At 38.4% G+C, this 20,703-nt stretch overlaps 1 protein-coding gene across 2 annotated transcripts in view; it reads right to left on the bottom strand.

The window, feature by feature from the left end:
• OLFM2 (olfactomedin 2) overlaps positions 1-20,703 on the bottom strand; it is a 576,857-nt gene that overhangs the window by 70,097 nt on the left and 486,057 nt on the right. The gene's annotated exons all lie outside the window — the stretch shown is intronic.

Genomic DNA, 20,703 nt, shown 5'->3' with positions numbered 1-20,703 from the left:
ATAGTTACAAACTTGATCATCAAAAAGAGAGTTGCCTATACGAAGACAAATGTAAACCACCCTTATTCTTCTATCTCGGCACAATGTTTTTCATTTTCAGCCAGTGAATTCCTGTGCTTTTTATAGGTCCAATGTATTGACTTAGAGTATGTGTATTTTAAGGATTATACGGACATACCATAATTAAGAATTTGAAGTCTCTTTATAAAGTTAAAAGAAAGAAAAAAATAAATATAGAAAGATAGATAAATAGATAGATAAATAGACAGATAGATAAATATATAGATATATAGATAGATAGATAGATAGATAGATAGATAGATAGATAGATAGATAGAAAACAATTCTAAAAATTTTAACTGGCTGAAAAGAGGAAAACAACATTCCATAGTTGCTTTCTTTTAAAAAAAATATATATAAATAAATAGATTTAATAGAAAATATTAAATGAAAGAATAAAATAGCATATTGCTGCACATCTCATATTTTCATATGGTATTTCCTTGCAAATTAAAATAAAATAGGATAATAGTTCCTGATGAAGTAGTAATTGAATGCCATTCTCATTGGCTTGTCTGCTGATCTATTGTATAGAAAAGTGTATTGTTTAAAAACATTTTTTTTTGTATAAGAACTCTGAAACATATATTAACCCCTCAATATTGCCAGCTGTCATTTTTTGAATAGTGTGGGTCTTGCCTAAAGCAGTGAGACTGCGCTATTTGTGAATACCTCAGGGAATTAGACATGCAGTATGTGGTCTTGCAACTGTTGACGAAACCCGCTGTATTAAAGGGCTCAATACCCCTTAGGGCACACAGCATTTGGGGTACGTCTATGACATAACTGGGTTAAGATATATATATATATATTTATATATATATAAATACATTTTTCATATTTCATCTAAAAGATTTTACATTTATTACAGTTTTCCCAAAGCTATGTCCCAAAACAATAATAAAACCTGTTTGTGAAACGGATATCTTGTAGGGAAAAAACTCTCCATCTCACCTCTAGAATATCCCAGATGCCAAGCTCCTGAAGACACCATTTGTTCTATCCAATAAGACTACTTTACCATATTAAAACAGATGAAAATATTTTAATAATTTATTATTTAGTCATTTCCAATCTCGTCATTACAACAAAGCAACCTCATCAGCTTCTATGAATCTAGGCCAGTATCAGTTTGAACACCTTTTACATAACCTTTTTTTATGCAAACAGGCACAATTATCTATCTCTCTGGGCTTGCAAGATTTTTTAAAATGATACTATGAAGCCCATTATGGAATTCTCAAGACAGTTTTTTGCCATGAGATCAGTGTCTCCTGTAAAGGGGCATTCCCTGCATTTAAAGGGATGTAAAACTCTGTTTCATTGTTGTAATAAAAAAAAAAATAAGCAGTGGGTAATGCTTAAAAGAAATCATTGCACTATGAATTATTAATTTTTTAAAAAGGATTTTAAAATTATTTTACCTTTTACTTCTTTTTTTTTTAACCTCCAGTCAGTTTCTTGCCTATACTCAGCAGAGGACTTCTGCTGCAAAAATCATGACAGTAGAACTTAAGTTTTTATAAAGGTAGTTTCCATATTGCAGAGGCGATACTGAGAATTTGAAAGCACTAATTTTGCAAGAAAACAAGTTGTTTTTTGTTTTTATCACAATATGTCTTTTTTATGTTTACTTTAACATTTTTTTAACTAAAGGAGCACTGATTCATATCCCTTTGAGTAATTGAAGGAGAATAGAGGTCACACAAAAAATGTAATTTCAAATTTCCACTTATAATACAAAACTCAAAGCCTATTGTTTTTCTTATTGTAACATGCGATTTCCCATTTCTGTTAGTGGGTTGAACAGGGGTGTTCCATGGGTGTAGCTGAAATTTCTTTGCCAGGTCTTGTGTAATCTCCACTACAAATGTCACAGTTTTATCTCACAAACTGAATGGTGGCAAGATTGTGTCAAAATATGACACGTTACTCTTATAGAAGAACACCTGTATATTTTTTCAAGCTCAGGTTTTCAGGGATGCATATAATATACATTAACATTTTCCTATCTTAGTTTCTCTCCTCCTTTAGCTATCCCCTTGAACCCCCTTAGTATGTAAGCCTATGAGGCTATTTTTTTTGTAGATCACCTTCATGAGAGATGATTTACATCAGTGAAACTACTGGCAGGGCCCTCTATCCCTCTCATAATTGTTACCTTGCATATTAGACCCATGTCTTTAGCGCTGCGGAATCTGTTGGAACTCTACAAATAACTGATAATAATAATAATATGAAAATAGAGACAACTGTAAGATACTGTACTCTAAAAGCAGAATACTCTGATTTGTATAGGTTGCATGATTTAATTTTCATTTCATTTAATTTATGTGCACCTCCTGCTCCCTGCTAATTCCCTCTCCCCACTCTTCCCTGCAAAGTTTCCCCTTTCTGGTGAGCTCCATTACTTTCTAAAGAAGTCCCTTTTCTAGAAAATTCTCTGAGAGCAGCCTCTGCAAGTTTCAGTGTGTGCTTTCTTTAGGTCCGATCCGGCAAATGTTTTTGATTGATCTCTTTATCTTTAGCATGCTTAAATCGTTCTTTCGTGTGCACGAAACACGTCTTATAAGTTTAACAATATTGTAGGAGGGAAATTTTGTGACTAGAAATACAAATGCTATGTGAATGTATGTGAAAAAAAAAGAGAAGGCAATACCAGCATTATATATAACACCATTAATATGGCTGCTCATAATGTGCAGTGTTCTGGATATAATAAAAAAAAATCCTTCTATTTCTAAATTTCCTTCTATTACGAAGTAAATGGCTTGTGACTTAAATGTTATCAGTACTGATTTTATCAAAGGAAATTGTACAATGCAATAATGCAATTTGCTTTTCGAGGCATTTAATGACTACATGAAATTCTTCCTCATAATATATATATAATGTACACGGAAGGGTGAGAGTTAAGGTTATAGAGTGGTTTGGTCAGGATGGGAGCGTAAAGGGAAGCTGTGTCGGCGCCTCTCCCGGCACAAACCTAAGCTTGCAGACCAGGCTGCTTGTTCTCAGGTATACATATCAACAAGAGGAAATTCCCCTATATACGGTTCCCAGACCAAGTTAGATGTCCACTCAATTAGGCACAACACAAGCACATAAGTTGAAGTAAAGTAAATCAAATCATACCTTTATTGTGGCATGTCGGACAAACACTCTGCATGCAATAGCGCTGTGACTACCAGGAGACACAGGTGTGGGGAGTGTGACGTTATCTAAGATGTGTCTCCTGGTAGTCACAGCGCTATTGCATGCAGAGTGTTTGTCCGACATGCCACAATAAAGGTATGATTTGATTTACTTTACTTCGACTTATGTGCTTGTGTTGTGCCTAATTCAGTGGACATCTAACTTGGTCTGGGAACTGTATATAGGGGAATTTCCTCTTGTTGAGATATATATATATATATATATATATATATATATATATATATATAAATGTATCAATGATGAGGGCATTCACAGGACTTAGTTGTAAATAAATGTTTAATTCATCAAAGCGTTACATCAACATGTGTCAAGGTCACATGTTGATGTAACGCGTTGATGAATTAAACATTTATTTACATTTATTTATGACTAAGTCCTGTGAATGCCCTCATCATTGAGACATTTGCATACAAATTAATTCAAGAGGAGACACCCGGGCATACAAGAAGTTATAGAAGTGAGTGCATGAGGTTGGAATAATATATGTTATAGGTAAAGTAATAAATCCAGTTAATCCTAGGATTACCCAGGTAAAACGGACATTACCTAAGAGGATTACCCAATATCTGTCTTTACCCACAACTTTATATATATATAATTCAAAAAAGAGCACTCTCACCACAACAGCAAACACCAGGGTGCCAACGGTTGAATATAATAGATAAGAGGCGGCACTCACTAGTCTTTCCAAAGTGTACTTTAATATAACAAAGTGACGTTTCGGGGACACACACCCCTTCCTCAGACAGTACTGATACTGTATGTATGTATATATATATATATATATATATATATATATATATATATATATATATATATATATATATACAGTATATACACACACACACAGATACATACAAACATATATACATACATATATTTATATATATATATATATATATATATATATATATACATTCAGACACACACATATATACAACAAAGAAAACTAGAATACTAATGGCACTGCACAAATTTACAAAAATAGGGTAGCCTATTGTTCTCTGGATTGATTAATATCATATGTATGTATCAATCTATCTGTGATCCAGGTATATTGTCTTGCAAAGCGGCTGAGGTGCTGTGTACTGGTTATTTGAAACAAAAATTATCAATCCTGGGATTGATGGAATGTACACCTGTATAGCACTCTTTCCCTATTTGACAATGGCAAAAATTGGACAAGATATAGGAGTCTGAAGTGGGAGGAGTGCGTTGGGATGTATTAAAATATAACCTTTATTGGTAAATTTGTGTCCCGTATTGAGTATACAATAACATGTCAAACTGCAAAATCATAGAAGCAATTACTAAGACTTTATTAAAATGTTTCTAGATGTCTGTTTAAAATTAACAATCTATCTGTGTATTTTATTTATTTGGCATTTGTGCACATTCTTCTCGGATAATTACATTGTAGTTTAAAATGATAACAATGTTGCAAATAGTCATTTGTTTCCTTATTTCCTCACAAAGATCTAAACTGAGCAATTTATTATCTTTACTTGTGAATTGAATCTGTCAAAATAAACAATCATAAACAATATATTTTGCATGATATGCTTAAGAACAGTTTAACAGATATACTAATATCTTGCTCCTCACAACGTCCTCTTCTCTTTCTCTATCGTTTTTTACCAAACAATAACAAAATAAAAAACGTATACATTCCTTGTGACATCTCATTGAAACTGGAAATCTATACACAATACAGAATTGAAAAGGCAGCCATATCCAATTACATTTTTTCTTTGACATACACAGGCTGTCTTTCATTCTGTGACTGGTTCGTTGTAAAGACTCATCTAATTTGCTGAATAAGATCCAATAGGAGGAGCAGTGCGAGCCAATAAAAAGACACTTCTATGGCCGCGCCGTACCCTTTGAAAAAGCCACGTTAGTGGCGAAACATGTCAGGGAATGCTTTGTTGAATGCCGTTTAGCTATTTTTTAAAAAAAGCAGGAATGGTGGTCTTTATAGTTTAAACAATTGTGGTTGTGCACAATATTGATTTAATTAATTTTACAATGGGGACAACTCAGTAACATTATTTCAAACAGAACCGGCATTTATAGTAAGAGCTTAGTGCTGATTGGAGACAAACGGTTAAGAAATACGGAGCGTTAATATATACATAATACCGCTATTATTTAGCTCAAGGTCTGTACTTAGCCTTCCAAAATGCTTAAAAAATAAAGTGGTAACACATATCAATTTGCTAATCCTCAGTGTAAGCTAAGCTAAGTTAACTTTACAAATTGGAATTGAACCGGCATTTATAGTAAGAGCCCAGTGTTGATTACAAACAAGCGGTTAAGAAATACAGAGTCTCAATATATATTCAATACCGCAAAACGTTAATTTAAGACCTATACTCGGCCTTCTAAAATGCATAATATTCAATCCAGCAACACGCATTAACCTGTTAATCTTTAGCATAAGCTAAGCCAAGTTAACGCTACCTAACTGAACCGGCACATATAGTAAGAACCTAGTGTTGATTGTAAACTAGCGGTTAAGAAATACGGAGCATTAATATACACACTATATGGCAAATTGTTTGTTTGAGATCAGTACTCAGCCTTCCAAATGCTTAATATTCAGTCCGGTAATATATATTAACAAGTCAATCCTCAGTATAAGCAAAGCTAAACTAAGTTTACGAACAGCAGCTATCCTGCAGCAGCACCGTAATCAATTTATACAATTGCTATAACTATGAAAATGAAATAAACAGAGTATGACTTTAATATAATAACTTGGGGGACTAATAAAGATAATAGAAACACAAATCGCTGAGGTGAAATATTGTAACAGAAGCCTAGTCTAAAAAAAGTTACTCAAGACAGTTGTTACACTTAACGCTAAAGGTCAGCAGAACAAGTGTACACCTGACAGAAATCTTCTTTATGCAGCTAATAAGAGCAGCAATCTATTAACATTATGTTAACCGTAGCAGAAACAAGACCAAAAGTGTAACAAAGAGTTATCCTGTATAGTCAACCATGAACTATATATTATACACATTCTTTATATCAATAAATTATTAAAATAATGTGATACAACTGGAACGTTTTTTCAAGTGCTTTGTTACAATAATAATTATACGAATTACTTGATACAAATAACACCATATCTGTCTGAATAACAACAGTACAAAAATTCAAGCTAGCCTAGTGCTGTATTCTTTTATAGCTAATTATTAATACTAGACCAGCAACTGAATCACTATCAGAGTATAGCAGCTTTACGGATACCACGCAAGTGTTACTAATATTCAAATAATGTACAGCTACTGAGAATACCATAGTGTGAAACTGACTATTAGTCTAAGTTTTCCTCAATATATGTCACAACCACTCCAACTGACTGAAAAAATTCAATTAGACCCAATCCTGCAATTTTAATTAAGTATGTATGTAGATTGTGTTTGTTGTTGCTTTTTTTAAATTTACCAATAAAGGTTATATTTTAATACATCCCAACGCACTCCTCCCACTTCAGACTCCTATATCTTGTCCAATTTTTGCCATTGTCAAATAGGGAAAGAGTGCTATACAGGTGTACATTCCATCAATCCCAGGATTGATAATTTTTGTTTCAAATAACCAGTACACAGCACCTCAGCCGCTTTGCAAGACAATATACCTGGATCACAGATAGATTGATACATACATATGATATTAATCAATCCAGAGAACAATAGGCTACCCTATTTTTGTAAATTTGTGCAGTGCCATTAGTATTCTAGTTTTCTTTGTTGAATTTTTTACCTAGTTCGCTAGGTGTCACTAATAGAGCACGCAAGTGTGACTTAAAAACATTAATAAGATGGCTAACAAATTGGAACAAGACAGAATAACCAGAAACAATAAACGTCTAATAGATTTTCAAGAGGTTTTTAATGAATCACAGTCTCCTAACACAGAACCAACACCAGATAGACTGGATCAACTTTTACGAGAACTTCATAAAAATCTTTACAAGCAAGACAAAGTATGGTGGAATCACCATTTTTTTGACAAGTATATCGAACGAAAATTGATCCCTAGAGGCCTCAGAATACAACTCTTCCCTGCCTTTGAATTTAAACAAAAAGAACTAACTATAGAATGGGAAGAAGCGTTGTCTGAGTGCTCCAACAGATTAATGAACATTCTTATTAAACATGATACTGCAGAATATGAGAGATTAGAAGAGTTGATAAAATTACAAAATGAACAACTGAAACAATTTGAGACACTAAAAGAATTTGAAACCTCCTATAAAAAATATCAGAAAGAACTTGATAGATACGAGGCAGAAATTAAACAAACTAAAATGGGGAAATTGAACAGAGATGTTGAAGATTTCCAAAATAATAGGGTATACAGATGGAGAAGAAAATTCAATTCTAACATCTCTACAAACCGTCAAAAAGTAACCATCATACAAAGTGATACAGAGACAGAAGGTGAAGAATCTGATAACCCTATTGAGGAAGCAACCCCAGAGCGACCTACTACTTCTGCCCGAGCACAATCAGAAAACAGAAAGAGGAAAGGTTTTTTAGAGGAAGGTACCAATATAAATCCAGACCCACCAGAAGAGGTAGGGGGGGCAAACAAAAAAGTAACAAGAACCAGGAGTGTCAGAGACACCAGACACAGCAACAAACCTTACAAAAGGAGCCCCAGTCCTTTCTCCAAAATCAAATTGAAACAATGAAAGTGTTAAATCTATCTAACAAAATGTTATCAGAAGACCATCTATCTCTATTATCCAAAGGGTTATCGTTTTGTCCAAATACATCTCTTGACAAGTTTGAAAATATTAAAGATATACAATTGTTTCTAAGAAAATTACTGTTACGTAAACAATACACAGACATCAAAAATCAGCAAGAACCAAACTTAGAGAATCAATGGACAATAGAGGATCTAACAGTATTACAGGATTTGGAAGATCTACTAAAAGAAAATGAAACAGAAGGCGGCACAAACTGGCGCAACAGCCTAATCAACAAATCCAAATACATACCCAAATCCTCTATGAGCCCAAGTGTTCAAATCTTTAATAATATTGTCTGTAAAGAGATATCGAATTTACAAATTAAATCCCCTCCAATGAATCTAAATAAAGGTGAAAAACGTGCTTTAGCCGAAATTCAACAATGGGATGATATCATAGTCCGCCAAGCGGACAAAGGTGGCAACATCGTTCTCTGGCCTAGAGAGATGTATCTAAAAGAGGCCAACTTACAGCTAACTAATGAATCATGTTATAAAAAATTGTGGAGCAATCCAACGGAACAGTTTCTCACACAATATAAGGATCTCATTACTCAAGCCAAGATGAACAATATCATCAGTGAAAAAGAGAAGAAATTCTTGACTGTAAACCATCCGAAAATAGCCACCTTCTATATGATCCCCAAGGTACACAAAAATGCTAAACACCCTCCGGGCCGTCCCATAGTGTCTGGAAATGAAAATTTGACAGAAAAAGCAAGCAAATATATTGACCAACGATTAAGAGAATTTCTAACAGAGATTCCTTCATATATAAAAGACACAATGGAGACACTCCAGCAGCTACAAGATATCCAATTAGGACCCACATCTTGGCTTGTCACCGCCGATGTAGAGGCCCTTTATACAAGTATTCAACATGAATTAGGGCTGGAAGCAGTTCAATACTACCTTAATCTAGAAACAGAAGAGGATGATAATCACAATAAATTTGTGATGAAATTACTTGAATTTGTGCTCAAAAAAAACTACTTTGTCTTCAATGACCAATTCTATCTGCAAACAAGGGGGACAGCCATGGGGACAGCATGTGCACCCACGTACGCCAACCTATTTTTAGGTTGGTGGGAGCACAATACTGTCTTTGTTGACAACAATGATGACTATACTAAACATATCCCCCTCTGGCTAAGATATATAGATGATATTCTCTTAATTTGGGAAGGACCCAAAGAAAAACTGGACAGGTTTCTAAAAATTCTAAACCAAAACAGACTAAATATCAAATTGACTTATGAATGCAGCCAGACTGAAATATCTTTTTTAGATTTGAGAATCTTTAAAAAAAGCAATGGCATGTTGGGAACTGATTTATACAGAAAGAAAACAGCCACTAATACCATTCTGTATAATACAAGCGCACATGCACCGTGCACAATCAAATCCCTACCAACAGGAGAATTCCTACGAGTCAAAAGAAACTGTTCAGAGCCTGATCTATATAAAATTAGAGAACAAGAAACAACAGACCGCCTTAGCCAGAGGGGGTACAGTAAATCTCTAATCAAAAAAGCAAAGGATAGAGCAAGAAAAACAGAACGCCAGAATTTATTGAAACCTAAGACCCGCACCAATGATAGTAAAACCAGATTAGTGTTGACGTATAACACACAGAGCAAGGAGATAATTCAAATAATTAATAAACACTGGCATATCCTTCAAGCAGATAATACTCTGGATCAATTTATAGGCTCCAAAGCAGATATTAGCTACCGACGCACAAAAAACTTGAAAGATCTAGTGAGCCCCAGCCATTATACTCGTAAAAAAAGCACAACTGGTAGTGGCATACAAAAAGGTTCATACCCTTGTGGAAATTGCATCAGCTGCAAATTCCTGAAAAAAACAACATCAATTACGGATAGATTTGACAAAAAACATTTGATTAAATCTTTCATTAATTGCAATACTACTGGGGTAGTTTATGCCTTACAGTGCAAGTGTCCCAAAACCTATGTAGGGATGACGACACGTAAATTACGAACAAGACTGCAAGAACATGTGCGGAATATCAGAAATGCAGCCAAAGATTTAAAGAACAAGAAGGCCATTTCTTCAGTAGCACAACATTTTTATAAATTCCATCAAGGAAAGGCAGAAGGGCTAAAATGCTTTGGCATATACAAAGTTAATCTTGGAATTAGAGGTGGAGATAAGGAAACAGCCTTACTTCAACATGAAAGCAGATGGATTTATCTGCTCAATTCCATACAGCCCAACGGGCTAAATGAACATAACAACTATTTCTCATATCTGTAGATATAAAGCAGATGACAATACTTTAGAACAATACAAAAGAATTTAACAGAAACAAGAAACTGATCAAACTAGGAAAATCTAGTAGTGGAAATTGTAATATATATATATTACAATACTTATTACAATACTCACTATAAGTATTGTTTATTGCAGGACTTATTGTAATACTTATTACAATATATTATAATATTTACACAGATAACCAACTCACCAATCACTATTATCATTTTTATTGAATTCCAATTCACTATTGGTTTTTTGACACTCACATTTCACACCCCAAATCACACATCATTGTAAAGATAAATAATTATTTATCACCTGTACACATTTATTGTCTTAATATAAAAAAAAAAAAAAAAAAAAAAATTTTCACATCTATACACAATAATGGATGTCATATTCCATTCCATTTATTTATTTATTTATTTTATTTTTCAACCCCATTCAATGCAACTTAACATCACTTTAAGAAATAGGGCATATTATTTAGACCCTCTTATTCTATATTCACATATATTATTTAGACCCTTTTATTCTATATTCACATTTAATATTATTATTTTTTAGAAATCATGTCACAATTATCTATCCAAATCAACACAATTCTTGGATCCATATTGAGTCAATAAAATAAGACTCTTATTTTGAAGCATATAGTTTTTATAATGTCACTATACACGAGAAATATTAGACACCTTTACCTACAATAAAACTATAGTATGCAGAGATACTACCATTGACAACCAAAGTTTTTACATGTGTCCCGTATTGAGTATACAATAACATGTCAAACTGCAAAATCATAGAAGCAATTACTAAGACTTTATTAAAATGTTTCTAGATGTCTGTTTAAAATTAACAATCTATCTGTGTATTTTATTTATTTGGCATTTGTGCACATTCTTCTCGGATAATTACATTGTAGTTTAAAATGATAACAATGTTGCAAATAGTCATTTGTTTCCTTATTTCCTCACAAAGATCTAAACTGAGCAATTTATTATCTTTACTTGTGAATTGAATCTGTCAAAATAAACAATCATAAACAATATATTTTGCATGATATGCTTAAGAACAGTTTAACAGATATACTAATATCTTGCTCCTCACAACGTCCTCTTCTCTTTCTCTATCGTTTTTTACCAAACAATAACAAAATAAAAAACGTATACATTCCTTGTGACATCTCATTGAAACTGGAAATCTATACACAATACAGAATTGAAAAGGCAGCCATATCCAATTACATTTTTTCTTTGACATACACAGGCTGTCTTTCATTCTGTGACTGGTTCGTTGTAAAGACTCATCTAATTTGCTGAATAAGATCCAATAGGAGGAGCAGTGCGAGCCAATAAAAAGACACTTCTATGGCCGCGCCGTACCCTTTGAAAAAGCCACGTTAGTGGCGAAACATGTCAGGGAATGCTTTGTTGAATGCCGTTTAGCTATTTTTAAAAAAAAAGCAGGAATGGTGGTCTTTATAGTTTAAACAATTGTGGTTGTGCACAATATTGATTTAATTAATTTTACAATGGGGACAACTCAGTAACATTATTTCAAACAGAACCGGCATTTATAGTAAGAGCTTAGTGCTGATTGGAGACAAACGGTTAAGAAATACGGAGCGTTAATATATACATAATACCGCTATTATTTAGCTCAAGGTCTGTACTTAGCCTTCCAAAATGCTTAAAAAATAAAGTGGTAACACATATCAATTTGCTAATCCTCAGTGTAAGCTAAGCTAAGTTAACTTTACAAATTGGAATTGAACCGGCATTTATAGTAAGAGCCCAGTGTTGATTACAAACAAGCGGTTAAGAAATACAGAGTCTCAATATATATTCAATACCGCAAAACGTTAATTTAAGACCTATACTCGGCCTTCTAAAATGCATAATATTCAATCCAGCAACACGCATTAACCTGTTAATCTTTAGCATAAGCTAAGCCAAGTTAACGCTACCTAACTGAACCGGCACATATAGTAAGAACCTAGTGTTGATTGTAAACTAGCGGTTAAGAAATACGGAGCATTAATATACACACTATATGGCAAATTGTTTGTTTGAGATCAGTACTCCGCCTTCCAAATGCTTAATATTCAGTCCGGTAATATATATTAACAAGTCAATCCTCAGTATAAGCAAAGCTAAACTAAGTTTACGAACAGCAGCTATCCTGCAGCAGCACCGTAATCAATTTATACAATTGCTATAACTATGAAAATGAAATAAACAGAGTATGACTTTAATATAATAACTTGGGGGACTAATAAAGATAATAGAAACACAAATCGCTGAGGTGAAATATTGTAACAGAAGCCTAGTCTAAAAAAAGTTACTCAAGACAGTTGTTACACTTAACGCTAAAGGTCAGCAGAATAAGTGTACACCTGACAGAAATCTTCTTTATGCAGCTAATAAGAGCAGCAATCTATTAACATTATGTTAACCGTAGCAGAAACAAGACCAAAAGTGTAACAAAGAGTTATCCTGTATAGTCAACCATGAACTATATATTATACACATTCTTTATATCAATAAATTATTAAAATAATGTGATACAACTGGAACATTTTTTCAAGTGCTTTGTTACAATAATAATTATACGAATTACTTGATACAAATAACACCATATCTGTCTGAATAACAACAGTACAAAAATTCAAGCTAGCCTAGTGCTGTATTCTTTTATAGCTAATTATTAATACTAGACCAGCAACTGAATCACTATCAGAGTATAGCAGCTTTACGGATACCACGCAAGTGTTACTAATATTCAAATAATGTACAGCTACTGAGAATACCATAGTGTGAAACTGACTATTAGTCTAAGTTTTCCTCAATATATGTCACAACCACTCCAACTGACTGAAAAAATTCAATTAGACCCAATCCTGTAATTTTAATTAAGTATGTATGTAGATTGTGTTTGTTGTTGCTTTTTTTAAATTTACCAATAAAGGTTATATTTTAATACATCCCAACGCACTCCTCCCACTTCAGACTCCTATATCTTGTCCAATTTTTGCCATTGTCAAATAGGGAAAGAGTGCTATACAGGTGTACATTCCATCAATCCCAGGATTGATAATTTTTGTTACACACATATATACATACACGTACATATATATATATATATATATATACATACAGACACACACATATATACATACACGTACATATATATATATATATACAAGCATATATATATATATATATATACATATATATATATATATTATATATATATATATATATATATATATATATATATATATATATATATGTATATACACACACACACACACACACAAGTCATTTTACTTGTACTCACAGCTACAGAAAACACCATGTTTTATACAAAACATTCCAATCATTTTGACATTTGACATGTTTTTGTTTGTTTTTTACAATGTTTTTTTTTGCTTTTATAAAATGCAGCAACACATCACACAGGCAAATACAGATGGAAATTAATTGATTGGAGGGCAACAGAGATAAGTGTAAAGTGATAGAAGGATTTATGTAAACAGTTTTGGTCACCCAAGGACATTGAACAAAAGCTTTATTAATTTACAGCATCCAATCAACACTGTTTATAAACTGGAACGTATCATTTAAATAAAGCATTCAGTTTAGTACATTAATACAGTGATCAATTCTACCAACAATCAGCTGCAATTAAAGGGGCAAGACACTCAAACATTTTCTTTGTTCCACTTTCAAGAGAATATTTAATAATGTTTTACAGTGCTTTGTTATTAAAAAATGTAATACAGGCATACCTCGTTTTATTGCACTTCGCTTTATTGTGCTTCGCAGATATTGCTCTTTTTACAAATGGAAGGTTTAGGCAACCCTGTATTGAGCAAATCTATCACAGCCATTTTTCCAACATATATACACATATAAACACATGAATATACATATATGCACACCTATATAAACACATGAATATACATATATGCACACCTATATATACACATATAAACACATGAATATACATATATGCACACCTATATATACACATATAAACACATGAATATACATATATGCACACCTATATATACACATATAAACACATGAATATACATATATGCACACCTATATATACACATATAAACACATGAATATACATATATGCACACCTATATATACACATATAAACACATGAATATACATATATGCACACCTATATATACACACTACCACCAGAAAAAAAGATTATGACACACTGAAGGCTCAAATAATGGTTAGTATTATTTAGCAATAAAGTATTTTTTAATTAAGGTATGTACATTGATTTTGTAGACATCATGCTATTGCACACTTAAAGGGACATACTACTCATATGCTAAATCACTTGAAACTAATGCAGTATAACTGTAAAAAGCTGACAGGAAAATATCACCTGAGCATCTCCATGTAAAAAAGGAAGATATTTTACCTCACAATCTCCTCAGCTCAGCAGAGTAAGTTCTGTGTAAAAAGTTATACTCAGCTGCTGCTCAGCTGCAGGTAAAAAAAAATAAAAAAAAAATGAAGAAATGAACAGCAGCCAATCAGCATCAACAGTGCTGAGGTAATTAACTCTTTTACTGTGATCTCATGAGATTTCACTTAACTCTCATGAGATTTCATTGTAAACTTCCTTAAGCTGAATAGGGAAATAAGATGAGAGTGCACGTACGCTCGCTACTTCCGCTGTCCCAGAACAGACATACTAATTTGCTGCTTAGAAGTCCTTTACAATGGGATGTGGCTACTGAGGAATTTTTGAGGTAAAATATATTTCTTTTTTACATAGAGATGTTCAGGTGATATTTTCCTGTCAGCTTTTTACAGCTATTCTACATCACTTTCAAGTGTTTAAACATTTGGGTATTATGGCCCTTTAATAGACTACAGTATAGTTTAAATATAACTTTTATATGTACTGAGAAACAAAAAAATTAGTGTGACTCACTTTATTGCTATATTTACGTTATTGCGGTGGTCTCTCAATATCTCTGAGCCTGTATTTCTGTACTGAATAAACTAACTTTTTTTTTGTCAGCCAGTGAGCAATAGTTACCTTGGTATTGGATGTACTTTCTCCTAGTTTTACTTTGAATTTGAACCTATTTTACTCAACCAGCTTTTGTGCAATGTATATCAGATCAGAAAACTCTAAAAGACTGGAATGTCGGATTTTGGTTGCCATCACAGGTCATTACCACATTGCATATGGTGTATTTTCAAGTGCTTGTTATTGGTCAAGTAACTACATAACTGTTTTTTTTGTTTATTTTTTTAACATTACTTATTAGAAAAAATATATATGATACAAAATGCAAACACATATAATTTAATTCAGAGACACAAAGTCACACACAATATGTTTCAAGTCAACCTTGTTTAGTTATGTTGCAGACATATATTTTGAGAAAAGTAGGGGAATGAAAGGTAGCAGAGTCTCCTGTAATGGAGTTAAGGGATGAGCTGACAGGCTAGTGGAAAATCCCAGTGTAGTGTAGTAGCAACAATGTTGCAAAGTGAGGGGAGGTCTTAGGCTCACCTAATATAAACGAAGTTCTGGAACAATCTGGCCTCTTCCACCTGGGATTTTGCAAGGAGAAAGTTTTGCCATTCTTCAAGCGAAAATGTCTAGATCTAAGAGAAGTGCTGCGGTGCCCATTCGCTTCAGGGAGTCCCCTGGGAGATCCTTGAGGAGTGCACCTGTAATTGAAGAGGAGGATGAGGATGTGGTGCCACCAACTCCGGAGAAAACAAGGCCAGTATCATCTGCTTTAACTCCTAATGTTGTGGTCGCTAACCCCCCAGCCCCTGAACTTGCACCCGCCGGGCCCGGTACTGTGATGGTTGCGGGACAGGCGGGTGCAGTGAGCGCTGGCCCATCCGGCCTAGACACGGCTTTGGAGGCAGGCCTGGGGGCCCTTACGGCCTCCGGAATGTCTCCGGAGGCGGCGGCGGCCATAGTGGGCATGTTTAAGGCCCTCACGGCCGCCGTTCTGCCTCCGGTGGCAAGCCGGGTGGAATCGGGGCCTACCGCACCTCATTATCCCCCTCAAGTGGGCCAGGGGCCTAGCGACCCTCATCAGGCAGGGCCCAGTATGGTAAATCATCCGGCCGGGTCCCTAGGGCCCGGCCCGGATGCCTCATTGGTGGCTCAGTCGGTTACTGGAGCGGGGCCTGCGGGTCCTCGCCCACTCACCGGACCGCCGCTATCATTGGTGGCTCAGTCGGAGCCTGCAACTACCAGTGCAGGCTCCTGTTGCGGCCTTGCGTCCGCCGCGTCCATTTCCGGCCGGTCAGGTGACACGCGTGACGTCACTTCCGGCGCCGCGGTAGTCACACGGCCGGAACCTGGATCAGAGGGACACATCCAGCGAGCGCGCAAGAGGCCTAGCCGGGTACTCTCCACAGGTGAGGGGGGAGTATCCGGGCGGGCCTGCTCCGCTGCGCGACACTCTGCAATAGCTAGCAATGCAAACAGAGCAAGTCCCTTACAGAGGGGCCGCGGCGCGCAGAGAGGGAGGCTCAGGGGGTCCAGTGTTAGCAAGCAGGCTTATGGGAGAGCTAGAAGCGCATTGCTGGAGCGCCAGTGGTATAACAGGGGGGGTGCCAGCAGCAACTATGTACCCCAAACAAGGGTGAATGCGCCCACTGATGGGGCACAGGGCGAGTCGCTAGGCACAATAACTGCAGGGGTCCAGGGGGGCAAAGGGCTTGTTGCGGCAGGTGCTCAGAGCGTTCATTCAGTCAGGGAGCGCGTGGTCAGAGAATCCCCCTATGTGGCAGGGCCAGCGAATGAATGGAGTGGTGATATGAATGACGAGAGGGCTAGAGGGGTCCCAGACAGGGCCGGGGGCAGTACTTCTACCCCGATTGGGGGCGGCAGTCAAGGGGGACACACGGCTGGCCTGGATACTCCCCTCTCGTTTGTTTCTCCCCCACAGGACATGGTGCCTACACCGCAGAGGACAGAGGGCCCGGGTACAACGGGAGTAGGACTATCTGTACAGCCGGCAGGCGGATCAGTGGCAGCTGCACCAGGAACATCTACCCCTTCAACATCGGCAGTTGGTGAGAGAAATGTATTTAATTTGTCACGCATCACTGACACCGACTATAGCACTGATTCAGACTCAGATGGTGGGAAGAAATTAGGGCTTAACAGTAAGGGGCAGCGTCGCATGTTCAAAATGTTAAGGCTATTGGTGGCTGAGCGTAATCAGGCTAGAGGTTTAGGTAACATGGAGCAGGCTGCGCCGTTAGCGGGGCAAAGCACGGCGACAATATCCAAGGGCAGTGGCCAGGGAAGCGAGAGCGCTGCGCAGCTGCAGGACATGTCAGTCAGTACCAGGAGGGTGGCATTGCAGGGAGACTCTTATCCCTGCAAGATCCACTGCCTCCATGCACATCTCAAACCCAAGACGGTACAAAAAATCCGCGATCATAAATACGTCAATATGTTCGAGCTGTCCCTTGAGGCGCAGCGAGATAAAGAGCGTAGTGAGGATGGGACTGGGCCAAAGAAGATCCAGCGCCCAGATACATTTGAGGAGTGGAGGAAGTGCTTTAGGGTATTCTCCTCCTGCTACATCGAACAGAGGCCGGAGGCCGCGGTCGATGTAATTAAGTACGCGGAAATCATTGAATGTATCTATAATAGATATGGGGAAGGCATGTGGCGTGCTTATGATAGCGAATTTAGGCGGAAGATGGTCGATAACCCGGTCTTGAACTTTGGGGTAAAAGACTTGGACCTGTGGTCCCTGCTCATACCGGAAAAGGGGGGGGCAGGAGCTCCCTTGCTGCGGTCAGGGCCCCAGAGGCCAACGGGCCCCATCAAGCGGAGAGGCAGGGAGTGCTGGAAATACAATGAGAAGCAGTGTGACAAAGGAGCTTCCTGTTCCTTTCGGCACGCTTGCATGTACTGCAGCGGTCAACACCCAGGTGTTGAATGCCCGAAGCGGAGGGACGGAGGAGCTTTCCGTGGGGCAAAATCGGGGGGGGCTGGACAAAAGAGCTCCAACACCCCTGAAGCTGGACGCCATTAGACCTTGGCTGGCGGCCTACCCAGACAGGGTGTCGGCTGCCAACCTACTAGCGGGGATTGGCGAAGGTTTCAAGATACCAACATTGGGGTTGGTAATGGGGTCCTCGTCGCACAAGAATCTGAAGTCGGCTTACGAAATGCCGGGTGAAGTTAGGGCGAAACTGAGCAAAGAAATTGCTCTGGGAAGATTTGCTGGTCCATTTGACCAACCTCCCATCCCTGACCTAGTTATTTCCCCTTTAGGGGTGGTTCCCAAAAAGGAACCAGGGAAGTTCCGCCTGATTCAGCATTTGTCCTATCCGAAAGGGGGTTCTGTCAATGACGCAATAGACCCACTGATAAGCTCGGTGTCTTACCAATCGTTTGACCAGGCGTTGGAATTAGTGTTGGCGGCGGGTCCGGGCGCGCTGCTAGCCAAAATGGACATCGAATCTGCCTTTCGGTTACTCCCCATACACCCAGCGTCTTTCAGACTGATGGGGTGTAAATTCGAGGGGAATTATTTTGTAGACAAATGTTTGCCCATGGGTTGCTCGCTATCGTGTGCTTATTTTGAAGAGTTTAGCTCATTCTTGCACTGGGCCATCATCACGGAGGCCGGCGGGGGAATAGTCGCTCATTATCTGGACGACTTCCTGCTGGTTGGCACCGCGGACACTCGCGAATGCGATCGACTGATCGCAGTAATGCGTAGGCTAATGTCGAAATTTGGAGTGCCACTGGCTGAGGAAAAAACACAGGGCCCCTGTACAAGACTCACGTACTTGGGGATCGAAATTGACACTGCTGCAAGGCTATGTCGTCTCCCAGCCGATAAGGTGGAAGCAATGCTCGCGGCGGTGCGCAAAGCCAGGGCAGCGAAGAGCATGCCCCTGAGGGAGCTTCAGTCCGTGCTAGGCTTACTCAATTTTGCGTGCAAAATTATACCCATGGGTCGCGTGTTTAACAGGAGGATGGAGGCTTTACTTTCCAATCCGCACGGCACACGTAAAGTGTCGGTTTCGGAAGACATGCGGGAAGATCTGAAGGTATGGGAACTCTTCCTGCAAGGCTTCAATGGGACACTGCTGTGGCGCGCTCCTAGGGTTTCCAGTCAGACAGTGCACCTGCTGACGGATGCAGCTGGAGCAGCAGGTTATGGCGCCTATTTGGATGGGCAATGGAGCGCCGAGCCATGGCCCTTGGCATGGGTCCGAGCCGGACTGACAAGGAACTTGACACTTCTGGAGCTCTTTCCCATAGTTGTGGCTATGGAGCTCTGGGGGTCGGCGTTAAAGGATCGCTACATAGTGTTTTGGACGGACAACGCTAGCGTTGTTTTCGCCATAAATAGGTTGTCCGCGTCGTCACCGGTAGTTGTTAGGTACTTGCGACAGCTAGTGCTGAGGTGCTTGCAATACAATATTCAGTTTTCCGCGAGGCACGTTCCCGGGGTCAACAACACCCTGGCGGACGCACTCTCGAGGTTTCAATGGGAACAGTTTTGCAGACTGGCCCCTAACGCAGCAGCAGTTGGCTTACCTTGTCCCCACTCTATTTGGCAGTTGGCGGGGCAGGGAGGTCCATAGGGCACCTAGTGAGGGCATCCCTGGCGCAGAACACGTGGAGAGCTTATTCACAGCACTGGGGCGAGTGGGTAAGTTACTGTTACGCACAGGGCGCAGCGCCGGAAAGGGTCTCGAGGGATCTGTTCTTGGAGTGGCTGGCAGAGAAACATGGGCAAGGGACTTCGAAGGGCGCTATATCCAATAGAATAGCTGCAATCTCCTTCTTTTGCAATATGCTAGAGTGGCCCAATATCACGAAAGGTTTCCTGGTGAAGCAAGTGATTAAGGGCTGGGGAAGGCTCGAGGGTAGAGCGAAAGATGCGCGCGAACCTGTCACATTTTGTAGGCTAGCCAGGCTGGTGGACGCAATCGAGGGCATTTGCGTCGAACCCGGCGAAAGAGAACTGTTTCAGTGCGTATTCTCCTTGGCGTTCTTTGCGGCCCTCAGGCCGGGCGAGCTGGTCGCAACCTCAAAGGATGCAATTAACACGGGTATGCAGTTGGCTCATGTCAAACTGGCGGGCGATAATTTGTTATTGTTTATCCCGCACTCGAAGACTGACCAGGAGGGGAAAGGGGTGTGGATCACTCTGACTCCCTCGGCATCAGGCGTCTGCCCGGTTGTGAGTACAAGGGCCTACATGGCGCAGCGACCGCGGGGCCCCGCCCAGTTCTTAGTGCATTCCGACGGATCGAATCTCTCCCGGTACCAGTTCGCAGCGGTGCTCAGAAAGGTAGCGCTTGCAGCAGGTTTGGG

Source organism: Bombina bombina, chromosome 6 (genome assembly GCF_027579735.1).
Source record: "Bombina bombina isolate aBomBom1 chromosome 6, aBomBom1.pri, whole genome shotgun sequence".
Taxonomy (NCBI): Eukaryota; Metazoa; Chordata; class Amphibia; order Anura; family Bombinatoridae; genus Bombina; species Bombina bombina.
The sequence above is the reverse complement of the archived record's forward strand: the minus strand, read 5'-3'. Positions and strand labels throughout refer to the sequence as shown.